Below are 24860 nucleotides of genomic sequence, written 5' to 3'. Positions count from 1 at the left end.
TGTAAGCATGCTTCCGAGGCTAAATTTTCAAGTATAGTGTTCTCTTCAAATAGAGGGTAAAATCTGCAGGTATTCTTTTGATGACAACTTGCTGGAAAAAAAATCTTGAAAACCAAGGACTGGGCCTGCAAAAAAACATGCTTAGAGACAAGCTATAGGCATAAAAATATGTTGAAGACTTTGTGAGAGTCTGTGTTGCATGCCCCATTATTGCTTACATATAGATTTTGGGGGTGGGGGAAGGCTGCTGTAGCAGGAGAGGTTGAAAAGCAGTGGATAAGGGAGGAATGCTCTTCTGGATCTGTGGTGTCAGGTCATGGACCAACCCGTTTTGCTGCAGATGAACTTGGTAACCATGGTAATGAACACACTGATGCCAGGAATATCTCATCCTTTGCATGGGCTAAAGAAGGAATGTAAATCTCAGAGGATGTAAACAAAGCTGGAGGGGAAAATGCAAGAGATGCATGCCAGTATGCAAGTTTTCTGAGTAGGTGAGGCAGATGAGTGTGTTCACACATGTGATGGTTTCATGATAATTAATACACGTTTTGTAGTATGATGGTGCTCCTAGTGAAGTGGCTGATAAGCACTGCCTCCAGCATCCTGGATTTTCCTCATGGTGTTCACACACACAAACAAAAAACAACAACATAAAAAACTTATTGGGTAGGTCAATAACCACAAATGATTACATCGTTCCCAGCAACCTTTCACTCTGGTAATATTGGTGTCGCAAAGGCCTGTTACAGGGCATCAAGTGGAAGCGGAAAGGCCTGCACAGGAATGATAGTGACATACAAGATATTAGCTGAGGTGTATTAATGCATTTCACTGAGGTGTTACAGGTCCCTCAACTGTCACCACCTCCTTCAGCTTTTCTGAGGCATTTGTCTGGCCATCTAATATTGAAAGCTCTCTTTGGGATAATGGGAATATAAGATTTTTCTTACACTTACATTTTTGCAAGATCTTAAGGCATAGATCAAAAAAGGGGGAACCAAGGACATAGCCACAATACATGGTAGCACAAAAATATGCAGTATATTTGTCTTCTATCTGCTGCTGGAGGTATATTAGTTCAAGTACATTATCTGAGGCTTTCCTTCTCTGACCACACTGCCCCTGAGCCGAGCTGTGCAGTTTGCTCTGACACAGAAGCAAATGTCCTAATTTATTATGGTTTTGTGGGTACTTATGCTTATCTACAACTTTTGGGGAGTAACATACAAATCGAGCAGTAACTTTCTGATTACAAACGTGGAAGCAAGTTACAAAAGAAGAATACTTCGCAGACCATGGTTATATCTGACACTAGTCTCTTTTCCTAGCATTTTAGGATTTTTGTGATGGATATCTTTTTCACAGAAGCCCAAGGTCCAACTCAGCCATTCCGCAACACCTGGGTGGACCTCTGCTTAGAGGGAAGCCCAGAGGGGCTGCCCCATCTCCTAGAGCTAGCCTGGCCTTGGAGCTTCCTGCGCTGACACATTCTTCATCTCTTTGTTAAAGCTGCACTTTTTGCTGTTTTTATTTTTAACGTCATAGTGCTATTCATTAAAATGTAGTAAATAGACTCTCCCCTTCCTCCCCCACGCCGGGTTCTGGTGGTTCAGAATCCTGTTTCATCCCTTACTCAGGACATTCCTCCTGCCTTGAATGCACACCTCATCACATTTTCAGCACTGTCAATGCCTCGGGAACCATGCCTCACAAGAACTGATCGTTGTGCAGAAATTTCTTCAAATTTGTACCCTCAACACTAGCTCTGCACCAGATCTGACATATTAATAATACAGATGATAGATCTGGCATTTGAAGCACTCATTCCAAACATCCCACCTCCTCCGCATACACCTTCTGTTAATTTTAAGAGTTCCAGCTTCCACATGGAGGATGCTGTCAGGAAGACAAAAGCATATTTTGAAAAATAACTTTGTACTTGAGCTGGTTTAGGAAATCTTTATCAAAACATTTTTGCTGGAAAATCCCAGTTAGTCAAAATACAAATCATTAATTGGAAGGTGTAATTTTGAAGCATTCTAGAAAAATACAAATTACATTTCAAATATATTTTAGACAACTTTTATAATCATACCTGTTTTAGCTGATGATTTTTTTTAAAAAGCAATTTTCAAAAAAACATTTAATATTAAAGCAGTGGTCTGAATTTTGGGATTATTGTTATGAATGCTTGTGAAACTCTTCACAATTTAGTCAGTTCTTTGTGTGTTTTTCCCCAGCCTCAATTTATTATTATTTTTTAATCATAAGAGTACAAACAAGAAAAAACCTTGTATACACAGGAAAATTCCAATTTTATTACTGGAATTACTAGGAAATGTTACTATTGTAGCACCTAGTTATGCTTTTCACCAGACCAACTGCCATGATGCAGTTCTTGTTCCGAAGAACAGTCTCTGAAAAGGCAACCAGCAAATATTTACACAAATATGCAGGGGTGCCAGGGAAATGAAATAACTGTAGTGTTTGCTCTGGGAGTTGGTGGTTTCAGCACACTAAAATCCAGCTGCTGTCTGAAATATATATTTTAACAAACCAAATTATTGTATTGAATATTTATATTTTAAAGGCTTGGCCTTGAAAGCAAAGTCAATGGTGTAGTAAAGTACATACAAGTCTAAGAAGGGTGATATATGGAAGAAGTGGGAATTGTTCATTAATGAACATCGCTGTGGTGATCAACAGCTGTTACTAAAAGTTAATTGAAGTCATTCTTAAAGGGATCAGTGAAACAGAAAAACAACACCAAAAAACTGAAATGTGGTAGAAAAACATTTAGTGGTGCCTACAAGTAATAAGTATTACTCAAAACTAGGCAAGATGGAAAATAGCCTCCTATTTGACAGTAGGTTTTGATACATTTCAAGTTTTTGATAGCTTCCTTCCTTCATCAAAATCAAATAAAAAGTTAACTTTGTAATTTTTAGACACAGTACACTCCAGGGAATTTCTGTTGAGTAGAGCACACAAGATCTGAAACTCTAAAGAGAATCTGTGAGTTACACAAGGCTAGAGAGTTGTCTTGGAGTTTTAGAAAGGACTAAAACACTGGATAGATTGTTCACCCTCTGTGAAATTTCACCATAAACCTGGTGAGTTCCCTTCCTTTGCAAATTGTAATTGCCTTGCTATGGTTTTTTTTGTTTTTTTTTTTTTTTTTTGTTTTTGTTTTTTGTTTTTTTTTGTTGTTGTTGTTTTGTTTTTTTTTCCTCTGGATCACCCTATAGTCGCTAAGGTTTTTATTCAGCTAACAATATCCAATATGTGGATGTAATTGAGAATAAATGCAACACAGAGAGAGATTTTGGACAGAAGAGCATGAAAAACTCAAAGTATAAAATGAGTGAGAAAAGCCCATCTAGCTGCATATGTTGACATAATTAGGATAAGTCAGGCTGGTGGCTGGTGTGCGGGAAAAGAAGAAATACAAGAAATGCAGTGAATTACTTGCACCACCAGTATGCACAGCAGCATTAGCATCTCCCTCCTTGCACATACTAAACCAGATGAATAACGTGCAGGAGCAGTAGGCTGTCTGAAAATACAATGATTGGAGTATATCTGCCTATGAGCAAAGAAGGTGTCTGCTGATTTTTCAGTTGGATGATGGTGCTGTTCTTAGCTTGAAACAATGGTATTAGCACAGAAAGAAAAGCCAGACCTCTTGAAAGAAATGATTGAACTCAAGTTCTGTTTGTTATCTGTTCTCTTCCCCCAAGACAATTTATCCTTCCCCAAGACAATTTATGGGATTAAAACCCACAGATTTGGAAAACCAAAAATCCAGTCTTAACACCATGCAAAATAGCGTCCATTCTTTGGTTAAGTCTTGGTCTGTACAGGAACCAAGCAGGTGTAGAAGCACATACGGAGCTGACTGGAACTAGGGGCAGAGGTGATGTTGAAGTAACACCAAGCTGATCTGAAAGGAGTCCAACCCCTCCCTGTTCCTTAGGGTGAGGAGATATCACCCAGTTCCTTCCCACATTTTCCCATTTACTTTCTCCCCTCTCCCTGTATGCGCCCGGCTGCTTGGTATTACATGAGGAGCCTCTGGAGCAGGCCGCTGGTGGCAGCACAACTCATTAGGCCACCTTCAAGAGGCCCAAGGGCATCACAGCTGACAAAAGTGTGTAAGGGGTGAACCAAGCTATTTGTCCTTGTGAACCACAAACAATGCATAGTACTCTTCCATAAAAGAAAAGAAAGAGAAAAGTTGCAGATCTCATTGTTGTGGGAATCAGAGCGAATAGTACAATTAGAGGAAAGTTGGGGTGATGTATTGCAGTTTTTCAGATTCCTTTTTACCATTCTGGAAAGACAGAAGCTGCTCTTAGAGTTCCTTCTATTTGTTTTTGTTTCGTCTTGGTAGTAAAACATAATTCCAAAAAAAGACTTGAGACCGGAACTTCCTTTTTCAGTGTGTTTGTACATTGCACTTGGATGGTGGCTTGATCTCTACTGAGTGATCTGGAAAGCAACCAAGTATTTTATTAGTGGAAACAAAAGCCAATGAAATGGGTTAAAGTCCTTTGTAAAGCCTGCCTAACTTCTGAAATTACTGGTTCAACCTCTTTGTTGAATGTAGCAGAGTGTAATTTTGTATCTTTTCTATTGTGTATGCATTTTGCAAATCACTAATTCAGAGTAAAACAGTTTTCATTTAGTCAACGTTAGAGACACCTTTGTTTTTTCTTCAGAAGTTGCATTTCATTTAGAATCCTCTTTTGAAGAGTTCACATTATTACTTCCATTATGCACTATACTGCAACATTTTAACCTACCACCAAATTTTCTATCTGTATTACTGCTAAGTCATTTTCAGTTTCTTCAGCTTCTCTACTCTTAACTAAAATAATATTCCGAGTTGTTGCTGATTTCTTGTTTATCTGTATTTTCTGGTTTAATATAAATGCAAAAGTTTTACATAATATGGTAGACTGGACAGTCCGTATTAAGTGTAAAATCGATCTGTTATCCCAAACTGTTCTGGTTTTTGTACACCCCTCCCATCACTTGTGCAGTTTCTGTTAAGTCATCGTACAGAATACTGTTATTTTAGGTGGTGCTTCAGGATTGAGAACTTCCTGTGAAAATCTTTTGTCTTGTGTCAACATATTATCATAATGACAAAGCAGGATTTAAGCGCAGGGCTTGCTTGAGGTTTAAGGCTGTTTTTCAGTGAACACAAGAAGTGAATGACCAGTTTCTTGCTTTTTCTGCCTTCTGCTATCTTCCACTTCTTTGAACAGAAATGCCCGTTTTGTCCATTTGAAGACTGATGGTGTGGACTTTTGATACAGCTGAACTGCTCTAAAGGGTGTTTCTTGGAAAGAGTGGTTCCATTGCTTTCCCTCACTTTCCCAACCCCAGGTTACAATATGGCCTAACTAACTGCTCCTTCAAGGACAAACTCATTTATATCAGCATTCTGGAAGTGACAGCAAGGAAGAGGGTACATTCCTGGAGACAGAGACAGGCAGACACCCACACATGGGGATACAGATGCACATTCTGTCCCTGAAAAACCTTTAACAGGAACTCTGGGTATAATATATATGTGTGTGTGTCTATGTCTCTCTCTCTCTATATATATGCATTATATATATATATAAAGGGAAAGACATTTCTCAAAAAATAAGCAGTTTGGACATAAAATCCTCAGCCTCAGTTGATAGAAAAGTTCCTGTTATTTTCACCAAAAGTTATTACATCTACAGGCCCAACGGGAAATGTCATGCTGTTAGCTGTGCTTTTCTTCGAGTGTTCCATCAGTTTACGCTGACTGAGGGTCTGGGGTCTAAATCTCTCTTGACCACTCAGAAGGAGCAATGATCATTAATGATTAGCCATCACGTTCTCCTACAGTACTTGTATCAATATGAGAAAAAAGTAATTTCTGAGGGCATGTTTGTCATACATGTTATAGCAATGCTGGAAAGGTTTGGAAAAGATGAAGCAGAGTGAGCAGAGGCTCTATTTGTAAGGCTCACTTTCAGCCTACTTTACTTATGTTGATGCAGAGGAAATGCAGTGAAGATCAGACTTGAATGATAGAACAGAAGTATTGAACTAGATTTTTTTTCTTCTACATTGTCAAAATCGTGCAATGTTAGAACAGCTTTTGATAATACAGCAGAAATGGGAAGTGCAATCAGAAATATTCTTATGGTGTCTTTTGAGGTTTTGTGTCTGGCATAGTAACCATCAACTCTTTTTTGTCTCTTGCTGTTTCAACTTCTAAAGAAGTTACATCTCCCATCTTTCTTAAGACTCTGAAGTAAATTGAATGTAACTTCCCTGAGGAAACTGTCAATATGAATCTGTGTTCTGTTGACAAGAAGATTATTCTTAATACGTTGATACAAAAATCCATAAAAACTGGGCAAAAATAATCTTAGCATGGTTCAGGGAAGATTTGTCTACATCACATTATCTACTTCAAAGGCGAAAGCATGTGCGTACAGGTAAATTTTCAGTCAACAAGAAGTCCTTATAGGGAAGCTGTTATAGGTGGGGAAACATAGCATAAAATTATTAAATAAAATATTTCATTTTTTCCATTGATCCGTGTAAAAGATAGCAAACTGTTAGATTCAAGAAAATGCAAAATCAAGACTTCCTTTAGTGTTTTTTGTTTGTTTGTTTGGTTGGTTGTTTTATTTTCTTTTTTTTGTTTGTTTGTTTTGTTATCTGCCTGGTTAACAGCTGGTAACAGTCTTGCATTTTACAGTTATTGCAAATATACTTTGTTGGTTTTTTTAGTGAGACCTAATGAAATAGCCAGATCCTATATTGTCTTGGGATACCTCTACTTCAAATACAAGTTGCTTTACTCAAACTGGTTTAATCATGATCCAAAACTACTACCACTGTTATTTATAACAACAAAGTACTATTCTTTTAAATAAAAGAAAATAAATTCAGAAGCTGTACATTTGTGAAACTGTATGCAGTTTTTCAAATCAAACATAAAAATGTCTAAATGATCTGCTGTACTTGCCATTTATACTGTAAACATATTAAAGAACACACACTAAAATGCATTAGGCCACAAATTATTAAACAGTTAATTCTCCTCTAGTAATTGTTTCCTTAATTTTTCAGTATTAGATTGCATAAAAGTAAGCTGTTGTTTTAAGAAGTATTTTTGTTTTAAAATGGTTTAAAGTTTATTGTATTTTAAATGCGTTTAAGAAACAAAGGAAAGTATAATCACTTGTGCTTTCAACTAGAATATTCTACATTTGAACATATTTGAAAACTGGAATGTTCTAAGATTTAACTTGGAAAAAAGAGAAAGAGAGCATTAGTCTATTGTATTAAGAGTTCTCTGAACGTCTCTGTGAAACAGGGGATGAAGAAGTACAGATTGTAATTTGTCTTCTTTGAAAGTATTCCTTGAAAGAGACAACTAAAGAAAGTAAGTAGTTATGCTTCAAAAGGCTGCTAAGAAACTGGCTGGGAAGATGGAAAGCAAAGGAGACTTAATAGCTCATTTTAGTTGTGTCAGAAGCTTAGCAGTGGGATGTCATAAGAAGGCTCTGTAATAGGATCTGTGCTTATTTATATTTATTAGAGATCTTAAAAAAATGCAGTGGTCAGCAAAGGTACAAAAACTTGCAGAGGAACACATAGTTATTAAGATACAATAAAATAGAAATTTCAGAGGGAAATATCTAAAGCTGGAACATTAGCAATGTGATGAACAGCAGGGAGATAACTGGTACCAATCCTTTTCCTTGCTGGCTCCTAAATAGAGTTTATAGCCTGAGTACAGATAAGAATGCTTAAACGCTGCGGAGGACAACTCCAAGAAGGCTTGGATTAATACTGGGCTAAAGAAGCTCTCAAGGTTTCTCACACATTTGTCATTACTCTTCAATCAAGCTTGGTGTGTAACAAATCTGTGAATGATACGTATTGGCTGACATAGTGTCTTCCGTGCATTAGCGCTGTTGTCCCTCAGATTGCTGTATTGTTTTTAAGATGGGCTAGAATGAGGGAGAGGGAGTTGAAAAACTGTCTAGCTGCCTTCTCAGGCTAGTTCCACGTAAGAGGTTTCAAAGTGGATTTGCAAAGTATATACAGTTGGAGAATCTAGGACAAGCCGTTGGTGAAAGCTTGGTACAACAGGAACAAAGAGCATATTAATATGCATCTGAAGGGAATACTGAAAATGTTGCATCTAATTAGAGAAGAATTAAATTAGATATGTGATGAAATAATTACTGATGTAGTTGGAAATTTCTGCTCTGGAATGAATGACTAAGACATGGGGATATCTAAAGAAACTGAAAGGTGTAAAATTCGAAATAGAAGGATAATACATTTTGATAAAGTTTCCATTTAGATAAGGGCAACAGGAATAAGCTCTGTTTACAGGAAAGATACAATATTGGAGAGAATGTAAGTCCTCTTGCCGTAAAAGGAAGGAATTTTTCTGTGACATACCTGAAAGTTGTAATACAGGGACTTTTTTACCTCATTCTGCATTGCTAGCCATTAGTAATTACAAAATAATTAACTCAACTTTTATTTATGAAATTACTTTTGTACTGTACAGACATTTAGAGATTCTATTCGTTTTTCTCTTAAGATATTAGGAGAGGTTCCTACTGAGGTCTTTACAGGGAAGAACCTCCAGCGGTGCCAGCCACCTTTGAATTCAGAGCTAGGTATTCGTATATCCACAGGTAGCAATGTGGACTACTTTCTTGGTTATCTTTTTCTCATTTCTATTCCATGTTTGCCTCTCTTCAATGTCAACAAGCACACCCACATCCCGAACCATTTTGCACATCAAATCAGTAGCTAGTAGCTAGAGAATGTCCTATTGTTATTACTGGGGGTTAGCATGAAGATTTTAAGAGTAGCTCTGGAAGTGTTTTAGGTTCTGTGGATTCACAGGGAACTTCTAGCAGTTGTGCTCTTGAGTGGCAAATAAATAATATATATTTAAGCCGTAAGATACAGTTTAGTTTGTGGGGTTTTGCTTGTTTTTTCTGGGGGTTTGTTTGGCTGGTTGGTTGGTTTTGGAAGTTGGAAGTTGAAAGCATCATCCGTCATATCTGTTGGAAATTAAAAGCCTTGTCTTGTTTCTAAAAAATTCCAGCGGACAAGCTGTGAACTGGGACGCTGCCCTTTCACTACTCCAGATCCACATCCTTTCCATCCGTTAAAGAATTCCATTGTTTAAAAAATTCCATCCATATTCATATTCATACATTTAAAAATGCTTAGAAAACTGTATAAAACAATTATTTTGAAAAAATAACCCAACCACAAAATGTAGATGTTTTCAGTAAACAATACTGATTTTCATTCATCCTTTTTGGTTTTGGGACAGTCATCTCAAAAAACCCTCAAGTGTAAACAGATTTGTTGTGTTGCGTTCTCCCCTCATCCCTCGGTTTTCTGGACAGATTTCAAAGTCAGTGGGCGCTTTTTAGAAATACAAGAATGAGTTGAAACCAACTATAAATGCAAAGCTAATTCTTATTTTACGAGACATTAAATTGTATTGACATGGATAATTTAAAATTAATTTTCAGCATAAGGAAAGGATATCCTGATAGGGCTTCTCTTAAATTCGATGATTGTGTAAAGATGTATTTGTGGCAGTGCAAGAAAATACCTCAAAGATAGGTTTTATTTATTACAAGAGTACAAGTAGGAAAACAATGTGGTAATAATGGGTATTTCAAACAAAGTACTGTGTGTTTTGTGATTTTTTTTTGTTTTGTTTTCATTTCTGAATACAAAGGATGACTGATTATCTTATGCTCTTTAGTTTAGAGAATCATCTATTTTTACTTTGTGTGCATGTGTAGGCAATTAGCTTGAAAACCTGTTTTAAATATTTAAAAGTTTATACAAAACACAAGTTACATCTTTGATTAGCATTATTGAAAGATAATGAGGTCTTTTGTTTTCTTCTTTCTTTGCTTTGTACATTGACAATGCTTTATGTTCTGTCAGCTTTAGTGGTTCCTGTATGGTAAGCTAAATCAAGGGAGTGTGTGTTGGTTTTTTTTTTTTTTTTTTTTTTTTTCCGAAATGACCTTTCTAATCACAAACAATGGAACAGCAAAAATAAAATAAATATTTTTTAAAAAGAGTGAAAAGAGAAATTTAGACATATTGCTTATCTCATGTCCTTGTAGGAAGTGGAAAGTTTTCCATTAAATATATATCTATCTATCTACCTATATATATATACACATATATATGCTTATAAACAAATGAAATATAGTTCTTATAATTGAATATGATATATTTGCAGAGTCTTTTTTGTTTGCTTTTTAAAGACAGAGAGTTCTTATAAGAAAATTCGGATTTAGTCTCTGTTTGTTTATATTTTTTTGCTTCCCATTTTTGAATTCCTGGTATGAAGTCTGATACTGAATTAATTTATATATTTATTTAGATTGAGGCAGGTGAAATTTAGGCCCCAATGAAATGAATCTAGTTTCTTTGCAGTTAAGGTGTAATATTTGTTCAGTGCCTATCTGAAGAAACTATTACTGCACTATTGTGCATTACAAATTACAAACCCGGTAGGGTAATGTAATACAAATAGGCCATATACATCCATATGTTCAGGTTAAAGGCATGGAGGGGAAATACTAGATAAAATTTCTTTCCTGATAAACCTGTATAAAAGTCATTCAGTAGGTCTGTAGTTGACCTGTAGTTGACCTGGCATTAGTATCTCTATACAGTTTGTGTAATTTTGTCTTAATAGTTCAGTATTTAATCAGCACAAGGAAAAGCTATGCTATGTTCCTTCAACAACTTAGTAAAACTTGAAGATCAAATTCTCAGATGTTTCATGTGTGGTGGTGGTTTGGGGGGGAGAGGTACTTAAATATTCACCTGTGTTCCTATTATGAGTATTGCATATAATTCTTTGGATGAGAAATAAACACACCAAAAAGAAAAATCCATTATAGTAAGTCATTTTAAAAGAATTTTAATTACACTTTGACTGCTTATTTTTCTCTCTACAACACTTCTCTGGTTGTATGCACTAATTGGTTTCTCTGACCTCTCACTGAGACATGCTATAATCCCAGCACATTTGCTCACACAATTTACCTGCTCCCCCTATCCCCAGGAAGGAGGGACCTGGGGGCTCAAGCCCACAAGGGCTGATTTGGCAGCACTGTTTTGGGGTCAGGAAGGCCCTTCAGAAGGCTGTTGAAGTCTTTGGATGAAAACTTAGGTACTCCAGCATCCCTGGGAATCCTCAGAAGTCAAGGAGGATTTGTGTTTGTTGTACAGGGATACTTATGCAAGCATTGTATGTTTTGACAGTGCTTGTTTATAAGTCAGTAACTTCCGTGGTATTTGTCCAGTATTCACAGATGCTTCTTCGAGCCTGCAGAATTGTGTTACTGCTTTACTTAGAAGGAGTAAGAACTTTTCGTAGGGGCTGAGGTTAGGTTGGTAAATTGGTTTGGTGTTTTTACATTTAGATTTTGCAGAAAACTGCAGAAATTGCTATGAGATCCTAGAAGTGCTTTGCCCAGTGTTTGTTGTGCCTCAAATCAGTCTCGTTTACCTCAGTCAGACACTGTGAAATGGCTGTTCTGATCAAATGAACAAATTAAATACCATACTGTTGCAGTGATAGAGCTTTTAATGCTCAGGTATTTAGTGGATTTGTGTAAAATGAGTTCATATATTCCAAAAATATGGTGTAATAAGATGACAAGTTAAGAAGAAAACTATACAATTGAAATTTTGTTCACCTTTTATCTGCATTCATGGAAAGCACCTTTTATCTAGGGTTAGCTAGTGTAAAGCCCATCAAAGGAAGTGATGCAAATGGGAGTGTGTTGCATTCCTCTCTTAATAGTGGAGCAAAGCCTTCCTTCAATTCTGAATTTTCATAATAACAGAGAATTGTAAGCAGTTTGCACAGGGATCCCAACTGTCGTTTGTTCTCAGTGAGCAACTAAAAGACTAAAGCCAAAATGTGACTACCTTGATTTCAATATTTTTCAGTTGTAGGAGATGAGGGGGGTAAGTGCTTTTTTTTTAAAAAAAAAAAAAAAAAAAATGAAAAGGACAGCATCATTCCAGTTGCCTGAAATAATTTTCTCATTTATTACATTCTTATTTGTGCTTCCAAGTTGCTTAGTTTGCTGTGTCCATTTTTTTCCCCCTACAAACAAAACAGGTTAATCTTTGAAAAGCTAGGAAAGCTCTGACCAGGCAGGTAAGTTGGTTTTACTACTAACCTCCAAGGAGGAGCCCCAGACCCCAAACTCTTCATTTTCTTTTTATCATTTTATTATTATTTTAATTCAGAGTTCCTTTTTCGGGAAAAAAGGTAGGAGAGGTACAAAGATGTCTGAATAGCTCTTGCTTACCAGGTAGTCTTCTTGGTTTTCCCTAGTGCAAAGCTGCTAGCTGGCTGGCCTTCTAGCTGGCTTGTTAGTTGTGGGAGAGCCAGACCAAGGGGGAAGATTTAGGCTTGGCAGCTGCCTTCTATGGAGTTATTAGAATTTGGGATTCTGAGTCATCACCTCAGCTATACATTCCCAAAAGGAGAAAGAGAACATGAAATCAGAGTGGCTGGCAGTGCTTGGAAATAGTCTGGGCATCTACTTGAACAGGAAAAATTAAACAGGAAAAAACTACACAATTATGAAAAACTGAAGCATCATTTTTGATCAGCAGCCTCCAATGCTGTTTGCATACCTGTTAAGACTTTTCAGCATTCTTGATGTTGCATAGAGAGTAAAAATAATTATGCAGGCTTATCTTCTCAAAGGCACTTTGAGTCAGGCAAAATCACCTAAATAATAATGGTCTCAGACTCTTCTAAAAATAAGAGTTACACATTTAAACAAAATCAAAGTTTTACTTTCTCTTAAAAGCATGTTTAGGCATGGCTCCTAGTGTATGTACTGCATTGTGCTGTTGTGTGGTAGATGAACCTTGGTGTATCAACATACATGGATATATATGATTCTTCCCTGTTAAAAGGAAACGTATTTTTCTATTAAAGGTGGCGCTCAGCAGTGTAAGAGGTGTGGAGTAGGAAGGATAAAGAGAGGGGAATATTTGATAGTATTTAGCTTCCTTTTAAATTATGTCTTGTCTGTATGTAGTGATGATTTTCTTTGACATGATAGCCTTCTATAAGTCTTGGTCGTGGTTGCTTAGGCTTCACAGTGAATAGAGATTAATGGTCATGACTCAGGAGGAATTGCATAAAACACAATGTGGAAGCTATCTGCAATATCATACAGAATCATACAATTCAGTGATTGCATGACAGTATTGCTAATATATTTCATGATAGGATGTTTTGCTTCCATTTCCCTTTGTATAAATACAAAAAGTTGCATTAGACACTTTTGACTAACCATAGGTCAGGGGTTTGTTGATCAAATGTGCTCATCAGCACGGAGACTGCGATTGCTGATTGTTCTTTTTTCTCCTACAGTTGGAATACTTTTTTTTTTAGATAACTTTAAGTCAAAACACTCTGAGGTTGTCTAGTCTGCACTCCAGTGTATTACAAGTCATTACATTTCATCACTTATTGCTATATCCTGAGTTAGTTTGAGTTAGCCTAGAGTATTACCAGACTCTGGAGACTAAATTTTTGTTTGTCATTTAATGCTGAATAGCAGGGAGTTGATTAGAAAAAATATGCTCAGATGAAAATACTTGTTTTGTGTGTCATGTTCTGCATAACATCTTGAGAGGATGCCATCTGCTTCTGAATAAATAAATAAACGGGATTCCTATTAAAAGAACTTGCTTGCAGAAAAGCAGCTTATGTTTCAGCCACGTACACATAGCCTAGCCCTGGTAGTGTGCCCTCCAAACACTTCCTTCTGGCAACCTCCGCTCTTCTCACCAAGATCCATGCAGATTGTTCTGCCTCCCTGAATGTCTGAGTATGCTGACAATGTAAAAATGTGCAGGCTGGTTATTAAAACGGCTGTTGAGGTCATGCTGTTAAAGGGTTGTCTTTCACTGTTAGCAATTTTCTACCTTCAGTGTCCTTTTCAACTGAGGAAGAGAATAGAGGTGGGCTCAGATGATCCCCTGCTAAACTTCTGCAGCAAAATCTATGGACTTTCTGCTGCACGCAAAAGTCAATTTGGCATAAGCAGCTTTATGGGTACAAGAGATGTATGGAGTTTCTTTTTTTAAAAAAAAAAACCAACATGAAAAATGGTTGGGGGTGTTTTGTTTTCTTGTGGTATTTTTGTGTTTTGGTTGGTTTTGCTGCAATTGCCTATGCGTATATGCAGACGTTTTTAAATTTTACATGTGTCAAGCTAGACTGTAGCCTGGAACAACTCCTGTAGGAGCTCCAGGCCAGGGAGATGCAGTGTGAATAGATTTAAAGATAGAAGAAATCACAAACACATGCTGCATTTTTGCTTGCATCAACTAGGCTCTGGAAATTCTGCAAAACTAAAGAAAATATTTTAGGCTTCAAATTATTGGAAGCTGGTTTCAGGAATATCCTCAACTTCCCTATGCTGAGCACTCGCAAAGGTGGGAAAGGTCCTGACAAAAAGAATGGATTTTTCTTTAAAAAGCATCTAGGTTATTTTTCCTGTTACTGAAGTGGGTTCCCTAAGTTCATTCTGTCTGTTGAATGCAGCTTCTTCAAAATCTTCTGTTTACGTGAGGGGAAGAAGAAATCCATCTGCAGATTTGTTAGACGGCCCAGCTATGCTTTCCCTTCATTTAGCACTACAGTTAAACATTAAGTAGAAGTGCTTCTGAGCCAGTCTGAACAATGGCTTTTTTTCCTTCTACCTGTTCCACTTTGTGGTTTTGGCTGCTTATTTCTGTCCATATTCTTAATTCATGCCAGCTCCTTAAGGGGAACAAGGAGGGGCTGGGCACAGGAGGGGCTGTAAACTGGCCCTACTATTTACAGAGGCATAACCTTGATGTTTTTTGAAAAGACTTTTCTTTTGTTCTTTCTCCACTAAAAACATCTGATAAAGTGGTGGAGAGTGGTAAAAAAAAAAGCTGTTTTCTTCATTGGGCAAAGGCCCTTACGCTTTGTATCTTTACAAAGAGTATAGATGCAGAGATAATGCTGGGGTCCACTCATTAATAATCCCTTAGATGCTTCTTCTAACTCGTGCACAGGATACCGATCTGCTCCCTCTTTCACAGAAGAAAGTAGTATCACCAAGCAGTATCTTCAAATGTAGGCAGTATGTAATCCACGAACATAATAACCTCTGAACAGTTTTACACCAGTGGAAAGAATGCTTCATATCTCAACGAAGCTAAGACAGAGTCTTTTTAATAGATTTCCCCATGCCATCCACACTCTTGCAGAGAGATCTGGACAGATTGGAGAGCCGGGCGATCACCAACCACATGAAGTTTAACAAAAGCAAGTGCCGGGTCCTGCACCTGGGACAGGACAACCCTGGCTATACGTACAGACTGGGCGATGAGACGCTGGGGAGCAGCCCCGCAGAGAGGGATCTGGGGGCTGTAGTTGACAGCAAGTGGAATATGAGCCAGCAGTGTGCCCTGGCAGCCAGGAAGGCCAACCGTATCCTGGGGTGCATCAAGCATGGCATTGCTAGTCGGTCGAGGGAAGTGATTGTCCCGCTCTGCTCTGTGCTGGTGCGGCCTCACCTCGAGTACTGTGTGCAGTTCTGGGCACCACAGTACAAAAAGGATGTGAAACTGTTGGAGAGTGTCCAGAGGAGGGCGATAAAGATGGTGAAGGGCCTAGAGGGGAAGACATATGAGGAGCGGCTGAGGTCACTGGGCCTCTTCAGCCTGGAGAAGAGGAGGCTGAAGGGGGACCTCATTGCAGTCTACAACTTCCTTGTGAGGGGGAGTGGAGAGGCAGGTAACCTATTCTCCGTTATCACCAGTGACAGGACCTGTGGGAACGGTGTTAAGCTGAGGCAGGAGAAGTTTAGGCTAGACATCAGGAAGAGGTTCTTCACCAAGAGGGTGCTCGCACACTGGAACAGGCTCCGCAGTGAAGTAGTCACTGCACCAAGTCTGTCTGAATGTAAGAAGCGATTGGACTGTGCACTTAGTCACATGGTCTAAACTTTTGGGTAGACCTGTGCGGTGCCAGGAGTTGGACTTGATGATCCTTATGGGTCCCTTCCAGCTCGGGATATTCTATGATTCTATGATTCTCATTGGCAGCTTTATCTCTGTGGGTGAAGAGAATGGAAGTAACTGATGTGAAACTTTGCTTCAGCCAAGAATTTTATAATTCAAATGCAGTAAAATATGGGGTCATTGGTAAATAAGATGTTTTGGAACTACCTGATGAGGAAAGAAGTCTTTTGATGCATTAGACTAATGTGATAGCAGGTCACAGAAAGAAGCTAAACAAATTTTGAAAGGCAGTATTCAATGGACAAATATGTCCCTGTTCTTTACTCAGCTCTGTAATAGGATTAATACTCAAGATGGAGCAGAAAGTTTAAAAAAAAAAAAAAAAAAAAAAAAGTAATCCAGTCTTCTGCTTAAAGTTCTATATTTTGTTTTGATTCTCAGCAAACACTCGGACACCCTCTTAAAGGTTGTTCAGGGCTTGTTTAGAGTATCTCTGAGGCATGCTTGTTCCCAAGCTTGCCAGCCTGATTATGACCTTTTGTTCTTTTTAACCTAACATCTAATCAGAATTTCCCTGGTTACAACTTGTTTCCATTGCCCCTCATCCTCTACTGTGCACCTCCAAGACGAATGTGGTTCATCCTCTGTACAGCCACGTGTTAGGCAGTTAGACATGAGTAAGGTTGTCAGCTCTCATTCAGTGCTTCTTTCCAATGTGTCATGCCATCCCACACAGACCACAGGAACCAGCATCTGAATGGTTTTTGCTTTTGCTTGTTCACCTTTGGCTTCCAAAGTCTGATTTGGGTCGGGGAGAAGAGGCAATTTCTTAGTTCTGAGAATCTCCCATCTGCTTCATCAAGCTGTCAAATTAAGCTTGTAAACTGTGTTCAGATTTTGGTTTTGTTCAATATTGGTCACTGTTTGAGTTATTTGATTATTTCGACGTATAGCCTCGCAGTCTTTGCTACAAATTTGGAGAATTTGAGAGATCAATAGAGCTCTTCAAGTAGATCAGAGAATCACAGAATTGAAGGGGTTGGAAGGGACCTTGAAAGATCATTGGGTCCAACCCCCCTGCCAAAGCAGGTTCCTTAGAGCAGGCTGCCCAGGTAGGTGTCCAGGTGGGCCTTGAATATCTCCAGAGAAGGAGACTCCACAGCCTCCCTGGGCAGCCTGTTCCAGTGCTCCGTCACCCTCACTGTGAAGAAGTTCTTTCGCATGTTGGTGTGGAACTTCCTGTGATCCGTTTTGTGGCCATTACCCCTTGTCCTATCCCCACAAACCACTGAAAAGAGGTCGGCCAAATCCTTCTGTCTCCCACACGTCAGGTATTTATACACATTGATGAGATCCCCTCTCAGTCTTCTTTTCTCCAGGCTGAACAGACGCAGGCCTCTCAGCCTTTCTTCATAGAGAAGATGCTGCAGGCCCCGTATCATCTTTGTGGCCCTCTGCTGGACTCTTTCCAGGAGATACTGTTACCAGATGTGAATTCGGTGGCATGTGTTAGGGAGTCAGTTTGAATCTCTTGCAAAGTTAAGGTCCCCTCTGGCTCTGTCTTTAGTGGTATAGATTTCTACCAACAGCTTCAAACTAGCAAGACAGCATGTGTTTATAGTAAGCCTGTTAGTCAAGAACTTTTTTCTCCATTTAGCAGCACCTAGCATCTCAGGCTAGAGCTGTGTAGAACAATGTGTCGCTGAGGCAATAAATTTTGGCCTTTGCTCACGTTACGATAGCACTGAAACCAGGACTACGCATGTGGAGAGCAGATTATTTTAAATCTCGTGGGTGTTATTAGAACTGCAGGTTGGACTAAAGGAGATGTTGATCAACTTAGTCTGTCCTTGAACTGAGGCAGAATAGAGCAAGTGTTTTTTTTCTCCAACAGGGATTGTATAACCTGTTCTTAAAATATTTCCACAATGGGGATTAAACCATCTCTACCTCACCTTTTATACTGTTTTTATTAGAAAAACCCTTTTCCATTGCTTTCCCCAATATTTTTTAATTGCTTCAGGTTAAACCGATACTATTCAGTAGCATTTCTTCCAATGAACAATTCATATTTGAATTTCACCTGCTGTAGAACAGCTGTCAGAGCTCTGTAGGTACTTCTTTCTACCAGACTAAAAATACACCATTTCTTATCGTTGTTGGTCAACTGTGGACTGTCAAAAGGATTTCTCTTTAGCTATGGTGCCCAAAACTGGATTGTTTCAGCAGATACTGACACTGGTACTTGACAGAAAGTATTATCTCCTTGCACATGTAAAGTTTCCTTACCACAGTGCCTCAGAATTGGGCTTTGCCCTTCTTTTTACATCTCACTGTTAACTGGTATACACTTTATAATCGATTATAACCCAATAAACTTTTCTGTGTTCTGTTGCTTAGTCTGTAAAACCACATTTTTTTCATGCATGTTCTATTTTTCTTTCTAATAGAACTAATTTTTTTTTTCTTTTTAAGCTGTCTTCCAGACTCAGAATTATATTTTAGAAACTTGATCCTGCACTTCTGAAACCTTGCAGTCCTTTCAGTTTGATGTAATCTGTGGATTTCATAAGTTCACTTTCTCTTACATTATCCAAGTCTTGAATAAAAAAAAAAAAAAAAAGATTCAAGTTGGGCCCAAGGCAGACCTTTGTACTTGAGAAGTATCTTTAGTTTGATAGTGTAAAAATAATGTTTCCACATTTATTTTTTCAAGCATTCATTTACCTTGCTCCTCTTACCTCCCTATTGTTATTACCCTTAGACAATTTCTTATCTTGTTATACCACAAAAAACAAAAGCATCTACTCCATCTTTTTTCTTTTATTTATTTTTTCCCATATTACTATGTCATTTACCTGATTTCAGAGAACCTGTAGAGGTTGGCTGTGGGTGTGGGGTGGTTGTTTTTTTGTTTGTCATCGTGGTGGATTTTGTTGTTTTTAGGGGGGTTGAGGGGGGAGAGTGTTATTTCTGAACTGGGTGGTGGGGAACAAAAGCCAAAATTTTACCAAACAAATGATAGCACTGGTCTAAATATGTTTACAGGTGCAAATGTATTTCTTAGCTGCCTTTCTTCTTTTTTTCAGCAGCCCACCTCACCTGTGCTTATAACCACTGCCCCAGTAATCCTAATGATGTCAGTAGCGTACCCTTTTTCCATTTGTCTAGTCCAGCAGCTGTGACTACCTTCAGAGATGTCTTAACGTCATCAAACTGTCACTCAAACTTCAGGGTGCTATTGTCACCCATTTGACTTTCTAGGTTGTGCAGACCTCCTAGTTTTTTCTTTATGAAGCTAAAAAAGAGTTAAAGCACGTCACACAGTTCACAGTGAACTGTTTGCATCTACTGCACCAATACACCTGGATTATATTTTCTACTATGGGAAGAAAACGCATTTCCTCCTCCCCCCAAGATTGCTAGACTGTTGTTTTTTTTCTTTATAGCTAGCACCAGTAAGGCCTGGTGTTTCACTGTCTCAGTGCAGCACTGGGCTGTGCTCACTGTCCTACCTTCCGTAGCAAGTAGTAGTGCTCTTGGGCTCAAGTTGTGGCCCCTTCTCTAAGGGGAGATCTTTGCATGTTCAGTGAGTGGGCTGTGTTTGTTGGCAGCCCATGAGCTGCCACATGTAAAGTTTGTCCATCATGCTATCAAGCATTAACCTCGGCTGCTGTAATTTATGACTGCCTTGTATTTTCATCGGCTTTTGTAGATCAAAGTGTCTGCTGCTCCTGAATCAGTTACAAATCTGAAATGTTTTGCCTATCAGATTTTAAAGATCACTCTGGAGATTATCAGCCTGAGTATATTTGTAGATGTTGTCTTTAGAACGTATTGCTCAGTCAGTCAGATCAGATGATGTTTGCATATATTTGTAACACACAGCAAATACCCTTCTTTCTTCCTCCTTTTTTTTTTTTTCCGCCACACCTTTTACTTTATTTTATTTTGGTTTGGTTTGGTTTACTTTATTTTATTCTTGGAGTAGTGGACTTTATTGGTTTGATTTCCTTTTGGTAACATTAACCACATGTTTTGACCAAGGAGCTGTGTAATTATAGTTATTTTTAGTATTGATTTTGGAGGAGTGATTTGCAGTGCATCTCTTCCATGGGAATAATTTCCAGTGTTTATAGTGCACTGGCTCTTCCATTGCACAGTGACTTGCATTTTTGCTAGTCGACACTGCTGAATCAGCTGCACTTTGTTTAATTTTTAGCTGCAGACTTTCAAAAAAGTTATGCACTACTTGTTTGAATATATATATATATATATAATTATGCTTGGTCCTGCTCACATCACAGTCAGATTTCCTTATTTTCCCATATATTTCCCATTCTTTGGGCTGTGACTTTGTAAGTAAAAATGAGCAGTCTCTTATGTATTGTATTTCTTTCTGGTGGTGATCACTCTCCTTTAAAAAAAAAAAAAATAGTGCCAGAGTTATTTAGTCTCCTTTCTCTGTGAAGGTAAATGATTTATAAATCACTTAGACTCAAGTACATGAATCAGTAGCCTCATTACTGGGCTTCAGCTCATTTAAATTAAGGGTTGTGATTCAGAGGTTAGGGGCAAGTACTCATCTCAAAATATCCTATAAATCTACGTAATACTAGAATAAGTACTGAATGGATGACTTTCAGCATTTATTTCATTTTACCACTCTTGAAATAAAACAAGAAAGTCAGCATCCAGTTCCATATTATTTGATAACTGTACAGAACTACGGAAATTTTTATGCTCTAACAAAATACCTGTTCAGAATTTGAAAAATAAATAAATAAAAGCATAATGGGCAAAATCATTAATTATAAATAGGCAGAGCTTCAGTTAATTGAATTTTTGCTAAGAACTTTTCCTGTCGGTGCTCTGACTTCCTGTTGCAGACTTAAAGAAACAACATGGGTATCCTAAAAAACCCCTGGTCTTTCTGTCCTACAGACAGACATGCTTTTCACTTATAGGTTGTTAAAATGATTTTTGGATGACTGTTTAGTGCCATAAGCAGTGGAGCATTGCATTGAGACTTTCTTTAAAACCTTTGACTCTTCCTGGTTATATTACATATCATAGAAAGTGGCAATGTTGGTTTTTGTTTGCTTGTGTGCAAGGTAAATGTGACCTCAAACTTTCTAAGAACTGACTTCATAGGGTCACCACTCAGAAGGATTAAAATATCTCGTGGTGAAATTCAGTGACAAATTGTATGTGTTTAAGAAAAATAATCAGTAATTTTTGCCTTGTACATTTTATTTTCCATCATTCCACATTTTCTCAGGTACCTCTACTGGTTTGAGACAGCAGCCTGTATTTGGTCTCGTTCTGAGAGCCAAGAGTCATAAAAACTACCAATGGTCTCATGAAAGGCAGTTGTTATGGCGAATACAGACATTTCTGGGAAAGGGTAAAGAATACAAATAAAGACTAAAGGATTTCAAATGTTTGTGTAACAGTTTCGTAAATAAAAATGCACATCTCCAAATTTAAATACAGTCTGCAGCTTATAGGTTATAACAGTATGTTTATAATGATCTATGTGGTTCTGTAAGAGGTGACATTTTGCCAGAAGAGGCAAATTACCTTCAAGAGCAATATACCTTTCTACGGGATGGTGGTTTCTGTAGTCTGGAAAGTTCAGAATTTAGAGTGATAGTTTTGATACCAGATGGTGACAGGAAAGGTTTCTTTGCTCACTCTGCAGGTAAGAAACTTGTCTTAGTTTACAGGCTGACCAGAAGTACTAAATTTAGGGCTTTTCGTGGTTGCATGAAACTGCAGCTTTGCTCTTGCATTTGCCAGTGGCAAATCATTTCTTCTATGTGAAGACTGTAGCAGGATGGCTTCCTTTTAGTGCACCTGTGAGGGAAGATGCATAATATAATTCTTAAATAATATTTTTCTCGGAGAAAGTCTTTGTATATTTGACAGTGTAATTTGCAGGGATATGCACAGAGCACTAAAAGTGTGATTCAGATGATGCAGAAAACGAATTTCAGTGTGTCTGACGTTAAGTATGTGTTAGTGTTAACAGTCCCTTAAAACTCCCAACACTGATACCCAATTCTGTAATCCCACCTGTGTTTCAGAGACTTTGATAAATTCATGGATCAACATTGCAGATGTGGTGCATATCCAAACTAGCTTGGACTTTGTGGTCTATAAGTAAAAATTATTAATTGGGGGTGGGGAAGAAGAGAAGTTACTACATATAAGTTGGTTAAAATCCTCTTCAAGCCACGTTATTTGGTTATAGTTAGTGTAATAGGCTTTTGCCCACAAAATGTACTGGTCAGACTCTAGGATCAGATTTATTTCTTTTTTGCCTAAGTTATGAAGAATTCAAATTTCATTGTCCGAGTCTGATGCTTTGAATTAATAACATGATTAAATCTAAGCGGTAATAATCTCCATATCTCTACCTTCTATTTAAGACTACAGAATTTGATAATTTTTTTATTTTAGTGTTTCCATGTTATTAAAGCTCAGGATAATAAGATCCCCTGCGATGGCATCTGTAAGTACATGTAAAATCCCTGCTTCCCTACTATCCTGCTGTCTGGTCATGCCAGAGAACCAGGCTGTCAATATGAAATCATTAAGATAATTCTTTAGGCTGGTAGGAAGCACTGCAAAAGTATCAGGTTAATCTAAATCCTTAAATTTTTACAAAGACTGTTATGTTTGGTGAAGAGCAATTTAATTCCTGAGCATTAAGGGTTCTTGCTGTCTCTTCTATTTCTTTTAGTCTTCTCATGGTAATGATGTGTGGCCTACAAGATGTAGAGTGTTTTATAAGGGAAAAAAGAGGTTCTAACTGTTACCGTTGGAGAAAGTTTTCAACTCGTGCATCTCATCAATGCTTTCTCATGACACATCTGAAAAGACATTTTGGACCTAGTTTCAGCATGTAAATAAATCATACAGATTGGTCCAGCTGGGAACTAAAGCTGTATTGTTTGCATTAAAGAATATAACTTAGTAATTTTCTGGTAATGTGCAATAATACATAACTAATTGTAGCAATCCCAAGGTTTATTTTTTTTGTCTTAAAATAAGGAAAACAAAGGGCATAGCACCCTTTCACTATTTACAGGGGGTTTGTCTATTTCCAGTATGAGCACTCATTAAATTCACTGGCAGGTGTTAGATTTTCTCATAATTAAAGTGAAGTTGGTGTAATTCTGTTAGTTATTTGCTTTATAATCATTTGGATAGTTTACCATATTAGCTCTTTGCATGAAAGAGCTAATATGTCTTTGAAGCTCTACTTTGTGCTTTAATAAGAAACTGCATTTCACTTTTGAAGAAATGTGTGTATGTTTTGGGAACTTTATTTTTTTTTTCTTTCTTCCAATGTCAGTTTATTCTTTTACAGTTGAGGCTGGTACTGTGATACTCTCATATGCTATTACTGCTCAAACGAAAAAGCCCTTATCTGACAGCTCAACACTAAGTTCAGATTTATACATTTTATTTCTCCATATGTTATCTTCATTTTTTTCTGTCCTTTTGGTTTAGTTTTTCCATATAATCTCTGTAGTAAGGTTTTGTTTTCCAGTACTAATAGACTTCTCAGGTTTTTATTTGCTTGTTTTTTCTTCTCACTGTGTAACACAGTTTTTCAGTTGCTGTGAGGTGAAAAGGTACAAGCAGCAGCAGCAGGATAGAAATGAAACATGCAGAAAGCATGTTGCTCCTTTTCATTTCTAGCTTACTTGAAATGATTTAAACAACAAGAATCTGTAAAACAAGGAACATTTAATGAGTGCCACAGGTTTCAGTGCATAAAAAAATCAGTGAAGTGTCTCCTGTTTCAGAAGCTCATTCCCTAAATCTACTAAAAGTTTCCTGAACAGAAGATACTTGGGCTTTATCTGATGATTGCTGTTCTACAGCCCCCTTTATATGCCAGTTAATTTTAGTGCAAAGTCCTACAAATGTATCCTTACTTTAATTCTTTGGTATTCAGTCTTTAAAATGTTTAGATTTCTCTAGGATGTCAGTATTTGTGGTTGCATTGGAGATTACATTTGTTTTTTACCTCTTTGTTGCAAATGTTGTTAGATTTTAACTTGTGAAACAGGTTAACAACTAAAAGACAAATAGTTTAAATTATAGAGGGGATTTATTTTCTTTGTGTCTCTCTCTCAAAACACTGTACAGTTCTATAAACCAGAGGAATTCTATAGACAAACATTCTGGTTGACCAAATCTGTTTGCCTGAAATATCCACAGTTTTGTGGATTAATTTTATTCCATTTATTACAAGCACTACAGAGGTAATAGTTCATCTGTTATTCTCCACTGCTGTAGTGGTTAGGAGTGTCATAATGGTGATGATACCTTAACATTCATGTTCTTGGTCTCTCATCTCCAATGGTTAGGTTTGGCCAGTATGTTCCTAGTCACACTGCACTTTTTTGCTCTAAAGCTCATGTTTGTGTTTATGTACTGCTCTTAAATGTTCTTTTTGAAATTATTTTGTTTATTGATTGATGCCAGGCGAAACTTAAGCACTTGAAACTTGCAATAAGGACATGGATAATTGCTCTGATGACTGATCTTCATAATCTCTGTCAGGTGGGGTCTAAATGCACATATTCAGAGAAATGTCCATGTGCTTCTGATTGTTTACACAAAATTATATTTCACTTGCTGTTTTGTAGCAATACTTACTAATATGTACTTTGCCATATTTTGTAAGAGAAAATAGGTCTTAATGTGGTCACATTGTTAAATAT

The 24860-nt window shown here is 37.6% G+C and overlaps 1 protein-coding gene across 9 annotated transcripts in view; it reads left to right on the top strand.

Annotated features, from left to right (window-relative positions):
- The window catches only part of CDYL (chromodomain Y like), a 108266-nt gene that overhangs the window by 50585 nt on the left and 32821 nt on the right, over positions 1-24860 (top strand). The gene's annotated exons all lie outside the window — the stretch shown is intronic.

This window comes from Anser brachyrhynchus, assembly GCF_964034855.1.
Source record: "Anser brachyrhynchus genome assembly, chromosome: 2".
Classification (NCBI taxonomy): Eukaryota; Metazoa; Chordata; class Aves; order Anseriformes; family Anatidae; genus Anser; species Anser brachyrhynchus.
Note: the sequence above shows the minus strand (reverse complement) of the source record. Positions and strands in the feature narration are given on the sequence as shown.